Source organism: Lemur catta, chromosome 14, assembly GCF_020740605.2.
Source record: "Lemur catta isolate mLemCat1 chromosome 14, mLemCat1.pri, whole genome shotgun sequence".
Classification (NCBI taxonomy): domain Eukaryota; kingdom Metazoa; phylum Chordata; class Mammalia; order Primates; family Lemuridae; genus Lemur; species Lemur catta.
The window spans coordinates 59,344,943-59,353,720 of record NC_059141.1 but is presented as its reverse complement, the minus strand read 5'-3'; the positions used below and the strand labels follow the sequence as shown (position 1 = coordinate 59,353,720).

At 46.3% G+C, this 8,778-nt stretch overlaps 1 non-coding gene across 1 annotated transcript; it reads left to right on the top strand.

The window, feature by feature from the left end:
- Positions 1–338: 338 nt before the first annotated feature.
- On the top strand, positions 339–447 carry LOC123650526. The gene has a single exon (XR_006739391.1). It is a non-coding gene; the product is annotated as a small nucleolar RNA U13 (small nucleolar RNA).
- The last annotated feature ends 8,331 nt before the right edge of the window (positions 448–8,778 follow it).

The window sequence follows — 8,778 nt, the reverse complement described above, 5'->3', positions numbered from 1 at the left end:
ACCAAATGACCTGGGGTCTAATTTTGCGTCTGCTGTGTTCTGGTTGAGTGGCCTCAGTATGTACTACTTATTGACAATAAGTGTCAGATTCTTCATCTGGAAAATGAGGATGGCAATATCTGCTCATCAGAGTTTTGAGATGCTTAAATGAAAATAATAATAGCAAAAGCAAAGCTATTGAGGGCTTAGTGTGTATCAGGCCCAGGTTGCTTATAAGATGTCATTACCTAATTTAATAACACAGGTAAAGTAGTAGTGGCTCAGCAAATGCTAGTTACCAGCACTGTCATTCTTATTTCATTTCTGGGCAGAGAGCTGGTCATTAGGATGAAGGCTGAATCAGAAAGTGTTGGGAAGCATGATGATTGGGTTTTCATGCACATGTGTGAGATGCACCTCCCTCAATCCTTGTCCTTGTTACGACATTGGCACGTTACTCGTCTGATGTGAACTTTAAAAAAAAAAAGGAAACTGTTGGAAATAGCCTGTATCCTAATTTCCACCGGATTCAGCATCTTCCTGAGCTGGGCAAATGCCTCCAGGGAAGAGCTGTGAAGCTTACCACCTATGGGGACTACCAGGGGCCAGGTCCAGTCTGCCGACAAGACTATGAGCCATCCTGGGACTGAAGGAAGTGGAGAGAAGGGACAGTAGGCAGGAAATCGAGAATAATGTCTTTCAGCACCATGGCCAGAAGCTGTACGCCCCTCCCCCCCATTGGAATAAAAGAGACCATGGAGCAGGTGCTGTCCCAGTCCTCAGTGCTGAATGATCCCACTGTCCCCTTAAAAGGGGTCTGACTTCTGCCCACTGGCAGCATATGGACTCAGCTCCCTCCTAGGGACCACAGGGAACACTGCCAAGCAGAGACATCCCTAGGAACAAGAAGTTTCTTAAAACAATGAAATGCAACCAACATCAGCCAAGGCCTTCTAGCCTAATGAGAGCTGCCTTTACACCCATGTACCTTTTTAACAATGAGAAAGAAAAGAATGGACACTGATAGAATTTATACTCTATGTTCATCACTTGGCTGATTGCTTTATAAACATTATTTCTTTCAGTCCTCACAACCTTATACAGCATTTCCCTGCTGATGAAGAAACTGAAGCATAGAGAATTTAAGTAACTCTCTGAAGTCACCCAGCTAATCAGCAGTGGGGAAAGAATTTAATTCCAGACTTTTATTTACTTAACTGCCAGATCTTTATACTTTGGATGCTGCTATTTCCAGACCCTCAATCTGTCTTTTATAATTTATTATTGTAGGTGCTCTTCTTGAATCCAGGTGATACTGATGCCTCCATACCTTCTCCTCACCCTTCAGGGGAAGTCCTCTTGCTGCTGGAAAAACATTGCACGTTGCTACATTTCTACTCAGTGGGGGAAAGTGAGACAGTCCCAGAAGATGAGGACTTGGGCTGGCAATGCCCTGAGGCAATGACTATGCCAAAGAGTGCCAAAGTGTGACAGCAACCTAGAAATGCCCTGGTGTGTGATTAGGTCCCAAATGAACAGCGTGGGCCTCCCACACTAAGACCAGGAGCCCCTCTTGAGGCTGTGCCTGCTATATCATCAGGTCAGCAATAACCATACTTTGGAAGGAACTTTTGTATTGAGATAGTACCATGGTGGTTAAGTGTCGACTCAGATTGTCTGAGCTCACATTAAGTTTCCAATAACTGTAATTTGGGGGCATTTATTTAACTCCATAAACCTCAGTTTTCCCATCTTTAAAATAGGAATTAGAGGGTTGATTGTATGCAATTATGCATGTCATGTGCTTGGCCTAAGGAAAATATGCAACAGATTTTGCTAGTTTTATTATTATCATTAGCATTACTGTGCAGTGATGTAGGTCACTGAGGAAAAGGGGCAGCTTTTTAACAATAAAAGGGAGACAGTCCTTAGTATGTCTCTATCTTCCCTAAGTGGGAGCTGCAAAGACAGGGCAGACTTGACCTCACTGCCCTAGGCCCTCCTTGTTGGAGTCCCAGTGACATTCCTCTGCAGAAGCAGCTCCACCCATGTCCTGATCCACTCCTAGTCAGGACAGGGGGACATCATGGCCTCAGCCCACGTATTGTGCCACAGTCAAGCCTCTTTGGGGAATCCACCAGGCCTTCCTTTCTCTGCCCTGTTGTCCCTACCCATCTGACCTGGTTTCTGACTAGTTTCCTCTGCCAGACACTTGTCTGGGGCTGGATCCCCACCTGGATCTTGTGACCTCTTGCCCAGAGTTGGGGGCAAGCTGCTCCCATGCTCTAAGATGCCAGCTGAGCTCAGTCCTTCGTGAGTGTGCTGTCAGGAAAATGACAGTGCAATCTGTTTAATGTGCCAGTTGTCACTGTGACTTTCTCACCCAGATGAGCACTTGTCACACCCCCGTGGAGCACCAGCTGCTTCTTAGAGAGGTGCTCCAGTCCTGTGATGACCTAATCTGGCTTCCCAATCTACCACACAATTTGATATTGCTGAGGTCCCTGTGGATCTTGCAGATAAACCTGCTAAGGGCATCCTATGACAAAAGAAGCTCTTTGTCATGGAGCCATCCTTTTCTTCAGCTCCTGGGCCCTACCCCACCCCAGACTGCAACTGCTGCCAGCTCTCTGGTTTCCCCACTCAGGCCAAAGGGATTCCGAGGCTTTCCCCCCCATTAGAGCTGCCACCCTCCCTTCCGTACCACACGCCCGAGTGGAACACAGTAAAAGGCAGTCTCTCCCCTCCCCCTGCTCGCTGCACCCCGGAAAGCCCACATACTATTCATGATTTCAGTATTTCTGATTGCCGTAGGAACACAGGAAACAGAAGCCGCATGAGAAATTAAATTTGACTCTGGAATATTATAAAGACCTTTTAGTTACTGGCCTTAGATATAAGGTCTGTATTGTTAAAAAGGACTTATTTGCCAGACATTGCTAAAAATGGCAAAACAGATTTTATTCAAGACTATTGCAATAGGGAAGTACTAAATGCTGTGTACCCCCAAAATTCATATGTTGAAACTTAACTTCCAAAATTATGGTATTAGGAGGTGGGGCCTTTCGGGGGTGATTAGGCTATGAGGCTAGAGGCCTCATGAATGGGGTTAGTGCCCTTATCAAAAAGGCCTTGGGAGAGACCTGACACCCCTTCCACCATGTGAGCATGCAGTGAGGAGATATCATCCATGAACCAGAAAATCAGCCCTCACCAGACACTGAATCTGCTGGTGTCTTGATCATAGACTTCCCATCCTCCGGGACTGTGAGAAATAAAATTCTATTGTTTATAAGCCACCCAGTTGATGGTAATTTGTTATATTGCCTGAACCAACTAAGACAGGGAGAGAGACTGAATTCAACTCCAAACACAAACAGGGACAAGTGGAGATTTATAGCCAGTGGGCCCGATAAGGGAGAGGACAGAAGACTACTAAGGGGAGCTTGGGGTCAGGGAGAGGAACTTTATTAGATATCAGGGGTGGGAGGGATTCTCAATAAACTACCTCAGCAGAATGCTTTGCTAAAACCGGTCTCAGCTGGCCAAGGATGAGGCCTAGTCGAGAAGAGGGCTCAGAGAAGCCTGACTGAAGTTTGGTGAAGGAGGGGGTCTTTGTCAGTATCATTCAGTGTTCTCCAGAGAAACAGAAACAATGAGGGAGGGAGAGAGAGAGAGAGAGAAAGAGATTTTAAGGAATTGACTCATATAATTGTGGAAGCTGGCAAGTCTGAAATCCACAGGGCAGGAGCTGGAATTTCAGACATGAGTCTAGCAGGCCAGCAGGCTGGAAATCTAGACTAGATTTCTGTGTTACAGTCTTGAGGCAGAATGGATGTCTTCTTCTCTGGGAGACCTCAGTTTTTGCTCTTAAGGCCTTCAACTGATTGGATGAGGCCCACTCATATCCCAGGGGGTAATCCACTTAAACTCCACCAATTGTAAATGTTAATCACATCTACAAAATACCTTCCTAACAATATCTAGACTGGTGTTTGACCAGACAACTGGCCACCACAGCCTAGCCGAGTTGACGCATAAAATCAGCCATCACAGGATCCGAAGAGAGTGTGCGGAAGCCCAGCTGGGCATGGTCAGTCCACTTTCACGTCTGAGGGGTGCTCACCAGCCCTCCCTGCCTGATCCCATTGTTAGGGAGACAATGCAGGAATCCCCTCCCCCCCATACAGCACCTCTTTTTCTAACCAAGAGACAAAAATGAGGTAGAAAATATTTCATCCTGTACTTTGAGTGGATAACTTCTATCCAGAGACCCACTGGAGTGGGAACAGCTGCCTCCCTCGGTTTCTGACTGCTGAGCAAGGGTGCTTTGGGGCTTTCCACACAGGTGCATCTTCAAGGAGAGAAAAAAGCATTCACCTGGACCGGAAAGGAGGTTCTCAGTCCCAGGAAACTGGGGCTTGGCAAAAGTGCTAAGAACACCTGATATGGGCATTGCAATGTTAATTTGGAGGCAAGAACAGGAAGGATTGGGCCACAGACCTAGTGCTCAAGGGTCCCTGGAAAGCCCCACTTCCACACTGTGCTTCTGTCTCCTGCCTCTCAAGAATTAGTCTTAGACTTGACAGAGTGGGGAAAAAACACTGATAGAAACTGCCACTATCCTCTTCCCAAATACAAAATTTTAAGAGAGTATCTTGTGCTCTGATGAATTTTAATAAGAGTAGCTGCCTCCAGCAGGCTCAGAACCAAGTGTAAACTGGTGATGCTGCTGCTGCTTGGGGAGGCACCTCAGCGCCAGGGCTCCGGCTTCGTCTCTGTTCCGCAGAGACGTGGTCTCCTGGACCAAAGACGGTGGGTGATCTATAGACAAGCAGAGGAGTGAATATACTCTCCCCACCTTCTGGGATGCATTTTCTTGGTGCAGTTCTAAAGCAAGATTGCTTGTTGTTAGAATGACAGCGCTTTCCGTTTTTACTTAAAACATCCTGTTCTCCCAGCACATTAAAGGCTGGGCTGAGACTGCCCGGTCTGGCCTCCTCCCTGACCACCAAGCTCCTGATTGGATCAGGCTCAACCTGCAGTAATTCCTTCCCCCTCATTCACTCACAAGTGTATTTTAAACACATATTTGAGTGCCTACTGCTGCAGGTGCTGGGCACACAGCTGTGACTGATGGTCTCTGCCGCCCTGGAGGGCAAAGGAGACCCCTGCTTCCCGCACACAGCCGCCTGAGGCAGCCCCAAGGCCTGATTCCAGCTCAGACTCAAGATGGGCTGTCTTACCCCTGCTATGTAAAATATGTAAATATTTTTAAACATTTGTTAAATAGCAACTCATGGTAGATACAGTTTCCAAAAAATTGGAAAATGCAGAAAAGTATAAAAAAGAAAAATGATCATTTCTACAGAGATAACCAGTGCTAACATACTGGTATATTTCCTTTCAGCCTCTCTTTTCCCCCATATATGTAAAATTGGAAACACACCGCACGTCCTTGGCCATTATCTCCCTTTCCTTCAGAAGGGCTTGCGAGAATAAAGGCTCTTGGCTGAAAATGAAATGAAGGTCTTTTTAGAAGGGTCATTTCCCAGCCCCTTTCAGGGTAACCAAGGCAGCCTCCTCCCAAGTACAATGTGACTCCTTTATTTTTCCGGCCAGCCCCTAGGAGAAGCAGGAAATAAGCCAAACAGGACACAGACACAGCATAACAATGCAGTGTACTGACTCCCAGGAAAAAGGGAGGTGTGCTACTAATTACGATGTTGTTAAGGGAAGAGCTCCTTCCTCATTGTGGGTTTGGGCACGGTCCCTGGCAATTAGTATTAGTGTTTGTCCTTGGGAGATGTGGGCGTCTATGCTTGGTTTAGCAGATGCATAATTTAAGGAAGCAGAAGAGCCCGAGGCTCACATTGACGGGGATGTTGCCAACAGAAGCTGAGCCAATGACAGCGTCCACCCAGACCACTATGTCTGAGCGCCAGAGCCCCTCCTGGCCCAGATGCACGGGGGACTTTGTCCTTGGAAGGCTTCCCACCATCCCGCTAAAGCCTGGGGGCTGCTTGGGATGAAAGACTCAGACTTGGGGAAAGGCACCAGAGCCGGACGAGGGTGGGGCATGAGAGCCTGTTTCTAAGGCGGCGGCTCTATTGCCCAAAAGGTGGGTGGAGGGTTAAAGACAGAAGCATCAGCACAGGGAGGCAGGACCTGGGATGTGCACTCAGGTGCCCCCTCCAGGAGGGGTTCATCTCCTTGCTGCACTCCCTTTGGAGTCTGGGGAGAAGTGCTAATTACGGCCTTCTGTGAGGCAAATCTTCCTCAGTTGCCGTAATCAAAGCCCTGAGATGCTGTCAGGGCAGCAGGCCCAGATCAGAGTAGGCAGACTGATGCCACAAGAAGCAGGGCTCTGTCTCCCAGAAAAAAAGTGGATAACTCTGTACCTGATACCACAGACACCTTGTTTTTGTGGTTATTGTTTAATGGAAGAAATGAAAGATTGTTAGGACTCTAACACAAAGCTATACAAGACAGAAAATGCAGTCGAAACACTACCCCGGCTCTACAAAGAACATTGTCAGTGCAGACATAAATGGTAGCTTCTTTTTAGTGATGTAACCAAAAGTAGTGCTAGAGCTGTACTGAGTGAGTGAAGGACGGGGGTGATCTAAGAGAGTGAAATCATGATCTATAGGAGGTAAAGAAGCAATGTCTAAAATTAATCAATTATAAGTGGTCATTTGGGGAAAGATGGAGTGAGGTCGGAGGTGGTGCAAGGTATAGCTTTATCATCATCGTCATGTATCTATCCTCTTAGTACTGGGAGCCATGTTTGTGTACAATTTTTATTAAAAAATTTTAAATCAGGCAGGTGTGGTAGCTCACACCTATAATCCCAGCACTTTGGGAGGCTAAGGCAGGATCACTTGAGGCCAGGAGTTTGAGACCAGCCAGGCAACTCAGGGAGACCCCCCCAAAATTTAAAAACTAGCCAGGTGTGGTGATAGGTGCCTGTAGTCCCAGCTACTCTCGAGGCTGAGGCAGGAGGATCCCTTAAGCCCAGGGATTCGAGGTTACAGTGAGCTATGATAGCATTATGATAGCACCACTGCATCCAGCCTGGGTGACAGAGCGAGACCCTGTCTCTAAAAAAAATTATTTTAAATTTAAATCTGTGAAAAAACTCCGCCCCAACCATTTGAAAAATGAAAACATGTCTTCCTGGATGGCCGCTGCAGGTAGACTATACGATATTACTGTATAGTCTTGGGCATTGCAGAGGGGTTGGAGGAAAGGGGCCTTCAGCACTGCCCCACCGTCCCTGCACTGCCTTGGAGGACGAGCAGCAGCCAGGACCCGGGTGACCTGGCAGGGACAAGCCATCCAGCAGGTCATGGCCAGGGAAGAGCTCCTGATGCTGAGGACACCCCCCTGCCCCCCGCTGAGAGGGCCCCTCCTGAACCACAGGTTGGGACCTTCCCTCTACCTCCACAAGTGAGAAGAAGCTGACCCTGCCGGGGGAAGGCAAGGCCGACTCTGATGTTCCACACAGCTCTGTGTATGGCTTTTTCCACTTCACATTATCTTATGGGCATTCTTTATGCAGTATGGATCTTTTGGAAATTTGGTCTAAATGACAGATATCTGGTCTCATTGTGTGGCTACACAACATTGTGCTGGTTAAGCATGCAGGTGTTTCGAACCCATCTTCTGGGCTAGAATCCTGGCCTGGCCACTTTGTAGCTATGTGACTTTGGGGACACATAGCTTCCGTTTCTACCTCTGTAAAATGAGGTAATAAGAATACTTAATTCACAGGGCAGTTGTGAGATGGAAATAAATGAATACAGGCAATGTGCTTAAAGCAGGACGTGCCACTTAGTAAGTACTCAGTAAATTCTAGCTGTTACTACTTTTTTAAAATTTAGCCATCCTCATTTTAAATACAGGGTTTCTTCTTCCTCAAGCTCACTTTAATAAACATCCTTGTACAATTTTCTCTGAAACTTAACCATACGAATAATTCATATTCATTAAACAAAAAAATAGACAATGCATATAAGCAAAAAAGAAAACAAAAGCTACTTATAATAATACCCCCCAAAGATAACCATAATAATTTGGTGTATATATTTCCAATCTTTTTCCTGTATGTGTATGTGTAGATACATAACATACACACACACACACACACACACACACATATACACCTAAACACACAATATATTTGTAAACTACACACACACAGCCCTTAAAAAATGAATTTTGTGATAGTGTTTTATAGTTTTCTTCTTACTGTTTAAAAATAAGCATGAACATTTGTCAGGAAAAAAAATTAACAATAATTTTTAGTGGCTGCCTAGTATTCCTTTCATGTTTGTATCAATCTTTGTTCATACCCATTGTCAATTACAAACAGCATTTTATTATTCCAAATTTTGTGTATGTGGTGGGGTAAAAAGTTTGCCCAGTCTACTCAGGTCCAAAAGAGTACAGCTTTTAAATTTCTTGGTAATGAACACAAGTTAGTCTCCATTGTGTGTGGTAATGAGAAAAACTGCAAAGTTTAGCAATCTCTTCTGGCCTCTGTATTTTCTTATTCTGTCAACATTGAGTATCTGAAATCAGTGTGTGGGCTGATGGGGAGCACAGTGTGTGCTGGGGTGTGGAGTCTCAGGTCCTTGGCAGGCCTCCCAGCTATGTCACTGTCACTTCTGGCTGTGGGGTGGAGCAGGCACCTGAGACCACCTGGGAGCCTCCCTGTGCCGGCCCCTGTAAGCCCTCCAAGCCTAGATGCTTTCTCCGCCAGCCTCCTGGCCAGCCTGTCTGCACAGGTGCTTT